Genomic DNA, 14714 nt, shown 5'->3' with positions numbered 1-14714 from the left:
CTGCCTATCGACGTTTTTAATGATACACGTGCTTGTAAATTTCCTATCCTTCTCATGGCAAGGGGCCGGTATACAGCTGCCTATATATCTGTCTATATATTTCATGCTATATTATTGCTGAATCGTGTACATTTCTCTCTCTCTCTCTCTCTCTCTCTCTCTCTCTCTCTCTCTCTCTCTCTAGTAAATGTAGCAAGCCCTGCAACTTTTTCCCTGTAACATTCGCATGCAAATTCACAAAATAAGGAGCACTTAATCTGGTCATCATTTAAAAAACAAGTCAAAAATTAATTTTTCTAGGAAGAGATTCAGTGAAATAGGTTAAAAGAAAAAGTACCAGCGATACGGAAATATAATTATAATTCAGTTTAGCCTCCCATTTAAATAGCTACGAAGTATACCATTTTTTCATCTTTATAACCTGTGGTGCAGGGAAAAGGTGGGGGGGGGGGGGGGGGGGGGGGCATCAATCATCTGGTTCTCAGTCTTTGGGAAGGAAATTTTTAGCAACATGACTTTTTTTTTTTTAATATGGTTGCTACCATTACCAGTCACCTAATTATAAGGTACATAACAAGCATATAGACATGCAAACATTATAGATAATTACACACACACACACACACATATATATATATATACATATATATATTTATATATATAATATATACATATTTTTACATATATATATATATATATATATATATATTTACATATATATATATATACATATATATATACATATAAATATATAGATACACACATATATATGTGTGTATGTATGTACCAATTATAAACTTTATGTTATGCAAATTCCACCTTGGCTATCCCTTATGAGAGATTACAATTTCTAGAGCAATAATGTACTTGGAGAGCGCAAGAATCGAAGAAAAAAAAAACGAAAAAAAAAAACGCCTAATTCAGTCAAACTATCTCAAATAAACGACTAAACTAAGAAAATCCATTTTGAAAGTCCACACATCGCAGAATAAAACATCGCAAGGAACGGGAAGATAAAAAAAATCAAAATCAGAACTTAAGAAAAAAAAAATCCAAAAAGTTGCTTCATACTGCACAATTTTTTATCTTTTAAAAGCAAACGCCATTGGATCTGGCAGCAATGCGTCCTTTACGATTATCATTATTATTATTATTATTATTATTATTATTGGAAAAGCAGGATGCCTAAGGGCTCCAACAAGGGAAAATAGCCCGGTGAGGGAAGACGTGAGGAAATAAATAAACTAAAAGACAGAATGAACAATTAAGATAAAAATATTTCAATAACAGTAGCAACATTAAAATAGATCTTCCATACAGTATATAAATAATAAAAAACTTGAAAATAAACAACAGGAAGAGAAATAAGTGAACACTAACACAAGGCAGTGGAAGACCATGGTACAGAGGCTATGACACTATCCACAAACTGCCCCTTAAAGGTAGAAAGACTATAGAGTAAAAAAGAAAAAAAAAAGAAAAAAAAAATCACCCGATCGTTCCATCAGAAGCACCTTCGTCGTGCGTATAAGCGTCACACCCAAGGCGCAGCTGCACGTCCCCAACAATTAAAATACCTCCCTTGATTAATCGCCAAAATGATGACAGTAGTGAAAACAACGAAAGGTTACGACATCACCTGTGTACGCAAAGACATCGTAGGCAATGATACCGACGATTATGAAACATACGCCCTGATATCTGGGTACGATTGTTATACGCAGTAATTCTAGGGTAAGAAACATCCAGGGTCTATCACTCAAAGTATAAAAAAAAACGTCCTGATGGTGGAAAACTGTTGCATATACCCCCAAAAAAAAACATAACTTTAGATGAATACAGTATTTCCTTTGATTTAAGTTTAATTGGGGGAATCTAAGGGTCATAAGAAGCTACATTCGCATCGAAGGCCTTCATTAAAAGCATGCGTCTTATTTCGTTCCCTGTGACATTACGGATGTGAGGGGTCACTGTCAATCATCGAGTAAGGAGCCACTGGAAGCCAACATTCGTATCTAAGCCCTTCATTAAGGGCATGAATCTTACTTCGTTCTCTGTGACATTACGGATGTAGGCAGCAGATGTTAAGATGGATTCGAATACTCCAGCTGAGTCGAAGGTGTCTTAGACACAGATAACGTCTAGTTTATGTGAAGAAAATTATGCATACCTCGTGTATGAAGACGATACTGTTAGTAACTTTTTTTTTTTAATACAATTATGGATTTATTACTCACGAATAAACAATTGAATCGCAAATCTATTGCAAACACAATAGTTCTTTTAAGGGTGCTCTCTCTCTCTCTCTCTCTCTCTCTCTCTCTCTCTCTCTCTGAGGCTTCTATTTACGATAATACTTTCTAATTCTAGCTTTTTACATCACATCAAATATTTGAAAAAGCAATATTCAAATGGTCACACATCGTTCCTACCTCAGTATACAGTATTTCTATCCTCACTTTACGTGGACACATCACGTGTAACAAAATAAAGTATTAAAGTTCTTTTCTCTTGAAAAAAAAAAGAAAAAAAAAATCCCAAAGTCTAAAATACACGGGGAGAAAACCCTTCAGAATTCGTTTTTAAAATGATCCTTTCCTCTCCGGGAGATGATAGATTGTAGTATCAGATAAAAAGTGAGATGACTGATGGGTAGTTCGTCATAATCTTGGACCACGATGATGTTACCATTAAAGTGGAGTTATTCACGTTAAATACTTAATGAATGTCTTTTACATGAGTTATTTTTACTTCTTTTTCATAACCAATAAAGGGGAATTAGCAGCAGCTAATATATGATATACTTGAGCCTCTTAATCGCAACAAAATATTAATAGGTAAAGGCATTTGTAGATATACGAATTTCTTTTTATGTTATTATTTCTGAGGTAAAAAGAATTCGATAATAAAATCTGTGTTGCTCGATATATATACATATATATATATATATATATATAGTAGAAAAACAATGAAGTGTAAACAAAAAGAAATTTATATAAACACACACACACACACACACACACATATATATATATATATATATATTTATATATATATGAGCGTGTGCGCGCGTATGCAGTATACACACATATATACACACACGCATATATATACATATATATATATATATATATATGTATATATGAGCGCGTATGTGAGCACGACATTTATTGACAACACAATATTGATAGCATTAACTAATAAGAACAACAATGCTCTTTTTTTATTTTAAAATGCTTCCCCATTCTGAATTTTCCTCTCTCTTAATATCAATGTAGGATGGAATTTCTGGTAAAGATTACTCTTTCAGATGGATTTTATTTCAATTGGGACCTAATAAAGGTAATTAGACTATGAATAAACGAGGAAATTGCAACTTAAAACTGAATAAGATGAAATATTAAGTAGTTGGATAGAGCATAAAATTTAACTGTAAGGGAATGGGTAGGACATGACACGCTTACAACACTGAACACGAAATACATAAGAAATAAACTAAAGCTAAATATCACGAAGGAAAAGAGAAGTGATTATGTAGCCAAAAAAACTCAACTAAAATTCTAATTAACCCAAATTCTATCTATCAATAAATGTAAATTACATATCTAAATAGCTAAAATAAAAAAAAAAGTTAAAATAAATATACACCACAAGAAAGGTAAAGAACAACTTCTCACAAACCACCTACAGAAAAGAGAAGATGACACCTGGCAATATCCTTCTCTTCACTTCAGTGTGACACTATGCAATCTATCAATTACTCTCGTCTTAGATAGGCACCTGTAAGCAGGTGCCATCTGGAGGAAGATGGTGATTTCAGCTGTGGTAAATTATATAGTCTTAAATACTCCTTATATGTTTTTACTGTAGTGAGAGAGCAGGTGCTCGCGTTTATCGAATTGACGATTAAGTACTGCCATTTATCGGTAAGTATGATCATTTTTGCTGTTTCTGTCTCCTGGTTAAATTTGAAAGCAACTACGTACAACGGAGTTAAGAAACTACGGTATGTTATAATTACAAATGTTATACCGAGTCGTGATATGGTGATTATATCCCCAACAACAATAATGATAATAACAATCTTTCCAATATGATAAAGAGCGTCAGGGTATATATATATATATATATATATGTATGTATATATATATATATACATATATATATATTTATACACATGTATGTATATATATATATACATATATATATATATTAAATATATATATATACATATATATATATATATATATATCTCCAAAGGTAATTTCCACAATTTTGGAGGTAGCCGACGTAAAAAAAAGAACAAAGGGGGACTATTCTTTTCTGCGATCCTCCCAGCCTGACGAGGGATTCAGCCGAGATTGGTTGGCAGCCTATTGTCACAGCTTACCATTCCCCGTTATCCACCACAAAAGAAGCTTCATAACGCTGAATACCCTACTGCCGCTACCTCTGCGGTCACCAAGGGGACCGGAGGAAGCAGCACGGTCTATCGCAATTGTGTCACACAATATCCGGTCACGTTCAGCAGCATTGCCAGACGTATAATTACCAGGTCTCTCCTCATCCTTAGAGAGAGGAGAGAGAAAGTAGTCATACTCCGGTGAGAGGGGTTGCTGTTCGAAAAGGGGAGGGAGTGGGAAAAAATTGAATGTGTGTGCGTGTGCACGTGTGTGCATTTCTATCTAAATATCTAACAGTCATTTCTGCCGGGTTGCGTACAATATTATTATTATTATTATTATTAATAATAATAATAATAATAATAATAATAATAAAATTCAAACCAAAAACAGCATAAAAGCAACCTTTTAAAATGGAGCCACAAAACCTAACAACAAAGCAAGCTTTCTGCCCTCTCCTAATGCATCAAAACCAAAGTCGGCCCTTCGTGACCTTTGACCTCAAGAGCTTCCCGCGAGGCCGGATTAAACGGACACTCCAAGAAGGGTCGTAAAATGAGAAGTGATTGCGGTAATAAGTTAATTTACGAGCTTAATTAAGGAAAAGTAATAAAAGAGGTGGTTTCTCAACGACCAGACCTGTAGTAAGTGGTGTTTATCCTTCGCGATAAGAGAGAGAGAGAGAGAGAGAGAGAGAGAGAGAGAGAGACTAATTTTATTCACACAAACACATAATCATGAGAGAGAGATATTTACACAAACAAAATCATGAGAGAGAGAGAGAGAGAGAGAGAGAGAGAGAGAGAGTGTTTTGTCATCCTGCAAATACGATATAATTCGAAAAGTGATCCTGAAAGTGTCATGATACATCTGTGGTAGAGACGACAGACGACCGTGTATATTCTACCAATGAAGAATGATTGCCCTTCTATTATATAATATTAAATCAAATAGCATGACAGTCCACACTATAAGACTCTCTCTCTCTCTCTCTCTCTCTCTCTCTCTCTCTCATGATTTGGTGTTTGTGTGAATAACTCTCATGATTCCGTGTGAAGAAAACTAGCCCCCCCCCTCTCTCTCTCTCTCTCTCTCTCTCTCTCTCTCTCTCTCTCTCATTTTATCAGGTATCAGTTTAGTTCACCATTCACGAAGGGAAATCCTTACGTAACTAACGGTAACAAAATATGTGCTAAAATTGTACTGTAAACACAGAGTCTTGTAAAATCACTAAGATAAACTATAATAAATGCAATGATTTTCTAACAAATCATTTCAGGCACTTAACCCCATCAATAATTACGGGTTTTAATATCTAAAACTCCATCAAGTTGAGCAACTATCAATTTATTGAAAATCTTGTTCGCATAGAATTATTAAATTATATACCGTATTTAAAGATCATAATTACTAGAGTATCAGGTCTCTAAAATAAATTTTCTGACCATGGCATGGTAGAGGAACCAGCCCCTTTCACTTAGAGAGAGAGAGAGAGAGAGAGAGAGAGAGAGAGAGAGAGAGAGATGCCTTTAACATTTACAAAAGATGGATGACAAAATAATTAATAAACATCTCAGACAGAAAATGCTGTAATTAAGACCCATCCATCTTCCATTCATGACAGTGACCGTGGACAAAAGAAAAAGGGATAAAATCAACTACTGTTGAAATACTACAGCTGGAGAGTTATTGAGTCCTTTGACTGGCCAGGCAGTACTATATTGGATACATTTTTTCTGGTTACGACTCATTTTTCTCTTACCTACACATACACTGAATAGTGTGGCCTATTTTTTCCTCATTCTCCTCTGTCGGCATACACCTAATAACACTGAGATTACCAAACAATTCTTCTTCACTCAAGAGGTTAAAACTACTGCACTGTAATTGTTCAGTGGCTAATTTCCTCTTGGTAAGGGTAGAAGAGACTCTTTAGCTATGGTAACCAGCACTTTAAGAGAAGGCCACACCAAAATCAAACCATTGTTCTCTAGTCTTGGGTAGTGCCATAGCCTCTGTACCATGGTCTTGCACTGACTTGGATTAGAATTCTCTGGCTTAAGGGTACACTCATGCTCACTATTCTATCTTATTTCTCTTCCTTTTGTTATTTCTAAAAAAAAAATATAGTTTATACGTGAAAGATTTATTCTAATATTGTTACTCTTGTTAAGATATTTTATTTTACTTGTTCATTACTTGTAGTTTATCTATTTTCTTATTTCACTTCCTCGCTGGGCTATTTTCCCTGTTGGAGCCCTTTGACTTATAGCATCCTGCTTATCCAACTAGGTTTGTAGCTTAGCAAATAATAATAATAATAAAAGTAAGTACAAACTTCAATGCTTCAAGGATTATTATAAAGTACATAATATGGCGTTTGCACAGAAGATACGGAAACTTTTTTAAAACTTTTCACGATATCCTCCTCTCTCTCTCTCTCTCTCTCTCTCTCTCTCTCTCTCCATGAATTCCTGACGAATGCAATTCAGAACTTAAACAATTATCCCATCACATAAGTCCAGTTCGGTCCTTCCCGAAACGACTAATTATATATTTATTATAACACCGTAAGTAGAGCAACCAATTGTAGGAGAGGCAGACTTTAAAAATATTAAAATTGCACAAATGAATTAATAAATAATAAACTTTTAATACATGTAAAGTATAACATCACCACCAACAACAACGGAAAAAATACAATAGTAAGAAGAAAAGAAATAATGATAGATTAATAATAATAGTAATAGTAATAACAAAATATAAGAATATCAATAGAAAGTAAGAACAACAACTGTAAATGTTATTAAACTGGAATATATTCTCACTTTTGATTAAGTTATAATAACAGCGGAAAATTGAAGATGTTCTTAACGCTAAATACAATAATCCCACATTTCCATACCAACTTAAGTCAATTTTAGTTATACAAGTTATTTTCTAATGGTACAATTTAGAACTTATTAAGACTAATCACAATAAATTTCTTCTAATGCGACAGGCCTTAGACTTTCTTTACAAGACCCAATTAGAATATATTCAATCATTCAAAGTAACAAAAAACCTAATTAAAACTTCTCCAGAAACTTATTACTTGATCGAAACAATTCCTGGAAACAGCTTTCGTAACAAAGAAATTCTAACAAAAATTTAAAGGGGAAAGAGCAGTAAATACTAGAGGGGCATTCAAAAGAGTGCAGACACCTGCCACAGCAGCTTATTTCCCGACCATTTACTCGCCCTTGACCTTGACCTTTGACCGTAACATGTATTAATTATCGTGGATTTTCATACACTAACATATGAACCAAGTTTGAAGTCTCTGTGACAATGATGTCCAAACTTATGGCTGATTACGTGAATTGGACATTTCGCTTGACCGTGACCTTGACCCTCCAAAATTTAACCATTTCCAGCTTTTTACATACAAGTTAATCCCTGCAAGTTTCATTACTCTACGATTAAGATTTTCAAACAAACACACACAGGCGGGGGTGAAACATAATCTTCTTCCAAATTCGTTGGCGAAGGTAAAAACATTTATAAAACAAATACTTCTGTTAGCGGAAAAACACAAAAGGCAGAAACAAACTCCACATTCGAAAATAAGCCTTTAGTCATTAGTTTACAGTTTTTTTTTTTTTTTTTTTCCAAATTCAATACAGAGAACAGCAGACCCTGAGGTGTAAAGTTCAAAGTCAAATTCACGTCCTCTGCCAAGCAGGTATTGACTCAGAGCACACTTCTTGTACAGCAGTCCAGTATTTCCTGCAAGTCTAAATTAGTCATTTCATTAAGCAATTATAGTCAATTGTTTCCTCTTTTTTTCTAACTAAACTTCCTCTATTAGACTCCAGTAACATTAAAGATTCACTATTTTTTCTATCAATTCAACGTTCAGTCTTCACACATCTGTCTACATCCTAGTTATGTTGAACAGGCTGACATAAGACTTTTTATAGTTTATTTATGACAGATCCATTATAATGTTGTTACTGATTTTTAAAGTCTTTTATTTTAATTGTTCATTACTTCTTTCTTATTTCCTTTGCTCGCCGGGCTATTTTTCCTTATTGGAGCCCTTGGGCTTAGAATAATAACAATAATAATAATAATAATAATAATAATAATAATAATATTATCATTATTATTATTATTATTATTATTATTATTAAAATAATTCTTGGAACCCTAGGGCTTATAGCATCTTGCTTTTCAAACTAGGGTGGTAGCTTAGGTAATAATAATAATAATAATAATAATAATAATAATAATAATAATATAATTCTTGGAGTCCTAGGGCTTATAGCATCCTGCTTTTCAAACTAGGGAAGTAGTTTAGCTAATAATAATAACAATAATAATAATAATAATAATAATAATAATAATAATAATAATAATAATAATAATATAATTCTTGGAGCCCTTGGGCTTATAGCATCTTGCTTTTCAAACTACGGTTATAGCTTAGCTAATAATAATAACAATAATAATAATTATAATATAATTCTCGGAGCCCTTGGGCTTATAGCATTCTGCTTTTCAAACTGGGGTTGTAGCTTAGCTAATAATAATAATAATAATAATAATAATAATAATAATAATAACAATATTCCAAGCCCAAGGGCTCCCATAAGGAAACTAGGGTTGTAGCTTAGCTAACAATAATAAGCATAGATTAATTCTTTTCTAAAACTTTCTACAATATCTTACTTTTCCATCTTTTTCTCTCGCACTTCCCTTCCACCTCCCCCCTCCCCCTTTTAATAACACATCATTATCTCAATCGGAGACTTAGAGCTGAACCACCGTGTCTCTCTACTTTCTGTTCCAGCATCCTTATCTCCCATCTTGCAAAAACTTCGTCCTCAAAAGACTGACTGCTTTGCCGCACTGCGTATTCCCTTTATCACTTCTTTGTCTTTATCTATATCACTTTTCTTGCCTTTCTGTTCTTCGCCTATCTCGCTTTTCTTGCCTTTTATTATTATTATTATTATTATTATTATTATTATTATTATTATTATTACAAGCTAAGCTACAACCCTAGTTGGAAAAGGACGATGCTATAAGCCCGTGGGCTCCAACAAGGAAAATAGCCCAGAGAGGAAACGAAAAAAATAAATAAACTACAAGAGAAGTAATGGTCAATTAATATGTATTATTCAAGAAGAGTAACATTAAAATAGTCATTTCCTATTTAACCTATAAACACTTAGAAAGACAAGAAGAAGAGAAATAAGATCGAATAATGTGCCTGAATGTACCCTCAAGCAAGAGAACTCTACCCCAAGAGTGTCATGTTTTTCAATCTCCAATAGCAAACGATCCTTACACCATCTATTTTGATATCATGGGCTTCTATGATCTTTCCACACTAGATAATAGCACTCAAATATCCAACGAGAGGGCCACTCAGTATAAAGCAGACCACCGCGACAGCTTATTTCTCGACCTTTTGCTCGACCTTGGACTTTAATCTTGACATGTATTTATTGGCGTGGATTTTTATGCACTCAAATATGAACCAAGTTTGAAGTCTCTGTGACAACAATATCCAAACTTGCGGCTGATTATGGGAATTGGACATTTGTCTTGGCCGTGACCATGACCTTACAAAATTTAATCATTTCCAGCTTTTTACATAGCAGTAAATCCATGCTGGTTTCATTACTCTATGATTAAAACTGTGACCAGGAAGCTGATCACAAACACACACACACAAATACACAAACAGGGGCAAAAACATAACCTCCTTCCAACTTCGTTGGCGGAGGTATATATACATCGTGATGACGGACTCCTCTACAAATACTGTACATGTCTAACTCTAAGCCTCCGTTCCTAGATTTTCATAACACCCCCCCCCCCTGTATATATAAAGGACAGACGATAATGAGTAGTATATACTTGAATATATTCATCACTTTCATAATTATTTCATTTTCACATGTTATGATATTGAATTGATGTATATGGGGCTTATGATAACCGGGGGGGGGGGGGGGGGGATTGCACAGCTGTGCTATGAAGTCAGTTTAAAGAGACTGGACAGCAAGGTGGAAGAAAGGAAGCGGGAAAAGAAGTAAAGGCTAAAAAGTGGGTGCTGCTAAGGACGTTGTAGACAATCTTCAGTAATTAATACCATACAGTGTACACACGAGGTGCACTGAGAGCACTTCCCTTCCTATGGAATATCACCTATCTGGTCATCATTTTAGGACTAGCCTTATTCCGCTTGGAATATATTTTCCCAAATGATCTGGTTTTCTTTTTATTTAAAGTAGCTCTTTCTCGCTAGTAAATAACAGGTTAGCCTTCGCCATATAATTCAGGCTGTAATTCACATTCACACTACATGCCGAAGTGGTCCAGGCACTTGGGCGCTACCCGTGCGCTAGTATCTAACCCCCCCCCTCCTCAACAATCAACCCCCATCCCCCTACCCTCCCCCAAAACTACCAGGCCCTATCCTACCTCTAGCTATACCGTCCAGATGACTTCTTTTTTACGTCAAGATTTCAAGTAGTTGTCAGGTGTAACACCTGGAGGCCTCCTTCGAATTTGACGAAATATTGTTGTTGACCTTTGATGCACTATTATGACCTCTCTCTCTCTCTCTCTCTCTCTCTCTCTCTCTCTCTCTCTCTCTCGTTTATTCTTTTACACCATTTGACCTTCGCATGTACATCACCTTTGCAGAACTTTTGCCATCAGGGGCATATCAGGTCACGGAGAGCAACAGTAAAGCTCGATAAATTGCTTGTTCATTTCTTTGAATTATACATTAATAAATAAATTAAGGAAATAAAAAAAAGTTTTATAACAGTAGTTGTCGAAACTGCATATCATATTAAATCCGTCGTGACTTCAAAAGGTATTTTTACTTACTAGATGCTGAGGAAAACTAACCCCAACAACACTATACGTTAATCTCTCCCATCGCCACCATTAATAACAGAAAGCTAACACCCCAACACCACCACCTCATAATCATCATCATCACTAACCGTAAAGGCATCTTTTATACAGATCTCGACCAAAGTCCGCGTCGTGAAGGCCAAACCGGTCATACATCAAGCGGCCATTACTATTTCAGTTTCTTCAAGTCTAATATTACCAGTAATTACAGGCTATAAACTCACCCAAGGGCCGCTTTTATACCTTATGCCCACTTCTTCCTTTTACTGGGTCAAGGGAGTAAGGGCCTAAGGGCAGGAAGAGATCAATGGATGGCACAAAGCACGAAGTGGAAAGATTAGCAGAAATGATGCCCCCAGAGACATCTAGCGGGAAAAGTAGCAGAGGTGAACATGACAGCCAGACGATAATTACTTGATTTCCAGGGGAAAGAGGAATGCCAGTGGAGGTCCTTGGGTTCCCAAGAAAGGACTACGCGTTTACATAAATGGTGAAAAGCAAGTTCTGGATTTTTTCTTTTTTTATTCTTTATCGTGTACTGTTACAATAATTATGATTCGTTGTGCAAGACATAACGTTCAAGCAGCATTCTTAAAAGATTTTTCATTATGTTCGTGATCCCTTTTACTAAGGTTTGGAAAAAATTTCAAATGATATTCTATATCCGGATTACTGACATGACACTGACGTCATTCTTAGTGATGGGGTTTAACCAGACTACGCAGTGATATTATGCACAATATCTAAGTAGAATCTTTTCATTGCATTGCAAGCTTCTTTATATTAAAAAGGTCAAAATATCTTGACAAATAGAGAATTATATTTCTAGCACTGAATAGTAGTATTACGGTAATATTCAAGTCACAAATATTTCCTTAATAATAATAATAATAATTAAATTTATAATAACAATAATAATGATAATAATGATAATAATAATAATAAATAATAATAATAATGATAACAATAATAATAATAATAATTATTATTATTAGTATTATATTTAAAAAAAAATCTATGACACGTTATTAAATGTAATATTATCAAAATATTGCTTACAGAATCTCATATAACTTCTTTTTCTTTGGATTTTCAATGAAGAATTTTAAATTTGTCTTCTTGCCTTGAAATTGTAATAAAATAATTCTCCCCCCCCCCCTCTCTCTCTCTCTCTCTCTCTCTCTCTCTCTCTCTCTCTCTCTCTCAGCTCAGTTTGTAACGCCTAGCAGGCCCTACTACAGATAATACAAAAGAGAAGAGAAACCTGCAGTTTCTTTTTACATAGATCAATCTCGGAACTAACAAACAGCACTGATGCCACCCACATTACCAACGGGAAGTCCTTTCAATGAATTAAAGGATGCATGAGTTCCACCGAACCGTATCGAATCCTCTACATACAAACACAAAAAAAAAGAAAAAAAAAAACTAGACTGTTCAGACGAGAAATCGCTTTGGGGAGATCACTGTTCCTCCTTTCTTTTATTCTTTCTCTCTTTCCTACGCTTCTACCAACTCTATGACAGTTTTTTTTTCTTTATAAAGAATTTGATTTTGATCTCGTGGCACAGTGCTGGCACCGGGGAGGCCATTTAAGGGTGTAGTGTAGATAGGAAAAACATTACAGCTTGACAAGATGTTATTTTCACTTACATACTATGCACAATACTTAACATATATTGTCTAATTGAAATATATCAAGTATGTCTTCGCATTAAAGAACATTTAGTTTTTCTGAGGATTCTTATCAAATTCTCTCGGGAATCACAACAATTACAAAGTAAATACTTTGCTATGAAAATAGAAATGATTACATATTCTTGATAATTTCAAACCCTATATGGTATATAAACCATGCCATTTTACCGGTGTTATTATTCTGTCTTCAAACTTTAACATATATACCTGTTCCGCAGATAAAGCTTTAAAATGAGAAAAAATCAAACTAGGACAAAACAACGAAAGTTTTTTAAGCGCCAGCTACATCACTGCAAAATCAAGATGGATTGATTAAGGCCTTTGTTTATTTAGATTGGGAAAAAAAAAAAAAAAAAAAAAAAAAAACCGACCCAAGAAACACTAATGCATAGATTGCTTTCAATATTCTGTTAACAGATCCCTAGTTTCTACTTTACGCAAGCTAATGATTAAACGTCAGTATTACTTTTATGATGGAAAAATCTGCCGAAATTAAAAAATAATCTCCGTAGTTATCCAACGTTTTTTATCTCGATGTCCTAACAGGATAAAAAGATATCACAACAAAAGAGAATACAAAAATAATATCACACCAAAGAAGAATACAGGATAATATTACACACACACACACACACACACACACACACAAAAAGGACACAAGGATATCACACCAAAGGAGGATACAAGGATAATATCACACCAAAAGAGGATAAAAGGATATCACACCAATGGAGTATACAAGGATATCACACCAAAATAGGATACAAGGATAATATCACGCCAAAAGAGGATACAAGGATAATACCACACCAAAAGAGGATAAAAGGATATCACACTCACAGAGGATACAAGAATAATATCACGCCAAAAGAGGATACAAGGATAATACCACACCAAGAGAGGATAAAAGGATATCATACCAACAGAGGATACAAGAATAATATCACGCCAAAAGAGGATACAAGGATAATACCACACCAAAAGAAGATATATTGATATTATTTAAGCGAGTTGAATAGAATTGTTTTGGCCATAATATATATCTTCTCAAGTTAATTAAAATTATCTGTTCAACACATGTTCAGCAAACTTACTCCCTAAAAATACCTTTGCAAATAATTCTGCCATTCAATTCCACTTTCTCTCTCCCAGAAAACATAATTCACTGGATATAAGGTCGAAGACCTCGTTTCCAATCACGACGATGCCAAGTCAATTAACTAAACCAGCAATTACGAGAGGCAATTAAGTGAAGACAACGGTAAGAGCTATCAAAGAACGTGCATTGTTCCGCCATGTTGGTTAGCATTCATTACAAATCACTTGCAAAAGCCACCCTAAAGAGGAAATAATACTTCCGGGATGAGTGAAAGCACACAGCCTTCATCTCACTATTGTTGGCTTTTTGTTATTTCCGATTCTAGCTGTTGCTGTTAGATTAGGGTGGTCTTATGGCTGTCGCTGTTAGATTAGGATGGTCTTATTGCTGTCGCTGTTAGATTAGGATGGTCTTATGGCTAGATTAGGATGATCTTATGGCTGTCGCTGTTAGATTAGGATGGTCTTATTGCTGTCGTTGTTAGATTAGGATGGTCTTATGGCAACGCACAATTTCGTTTCTGAGAGTCAGCTTTTGTTAGTAGTTCTTAAGAGTTACCTTTTATTAGATAAAAGTTGTGGTATTAAAAGTTC

The 14714-nt window shown here is 34.6% G+C and overlaps 1 protein-coding gene across 1 annotated transcript in view; it reads right to left on the bottom strand.

Annotated features, from left to right (window-relative positions):
- The window catches only part of LOC137648719 (uncharacterized), a 203302-nt gene that overhangs the window by 99334 nt on the left and 89254 nt on the right, over positions 1–14714 (bottom strand). The gene's annotated exons all lie outside the window — the stretch shown is intronic.

This window comes from Palaemon carinicauda, chromosome 10 (assembly GCF_036898095.1).
Source record: "Palaemon carinicauda isolate YSFRI2023 chromosome 10, ASM3689809v2, whole genome shotgun sequence".
Lineage (NCBI taxonomy): Eukaryota > Metazoa > Arthropoda > Malacostraca > Decapoda > Palaemonidae > Palaemon > Palaemon carinicauda.
Note: the sequence above shows the minus strand (reverse complement) of the source record. Positions and strands in the feature narration are given on the sequence as shown.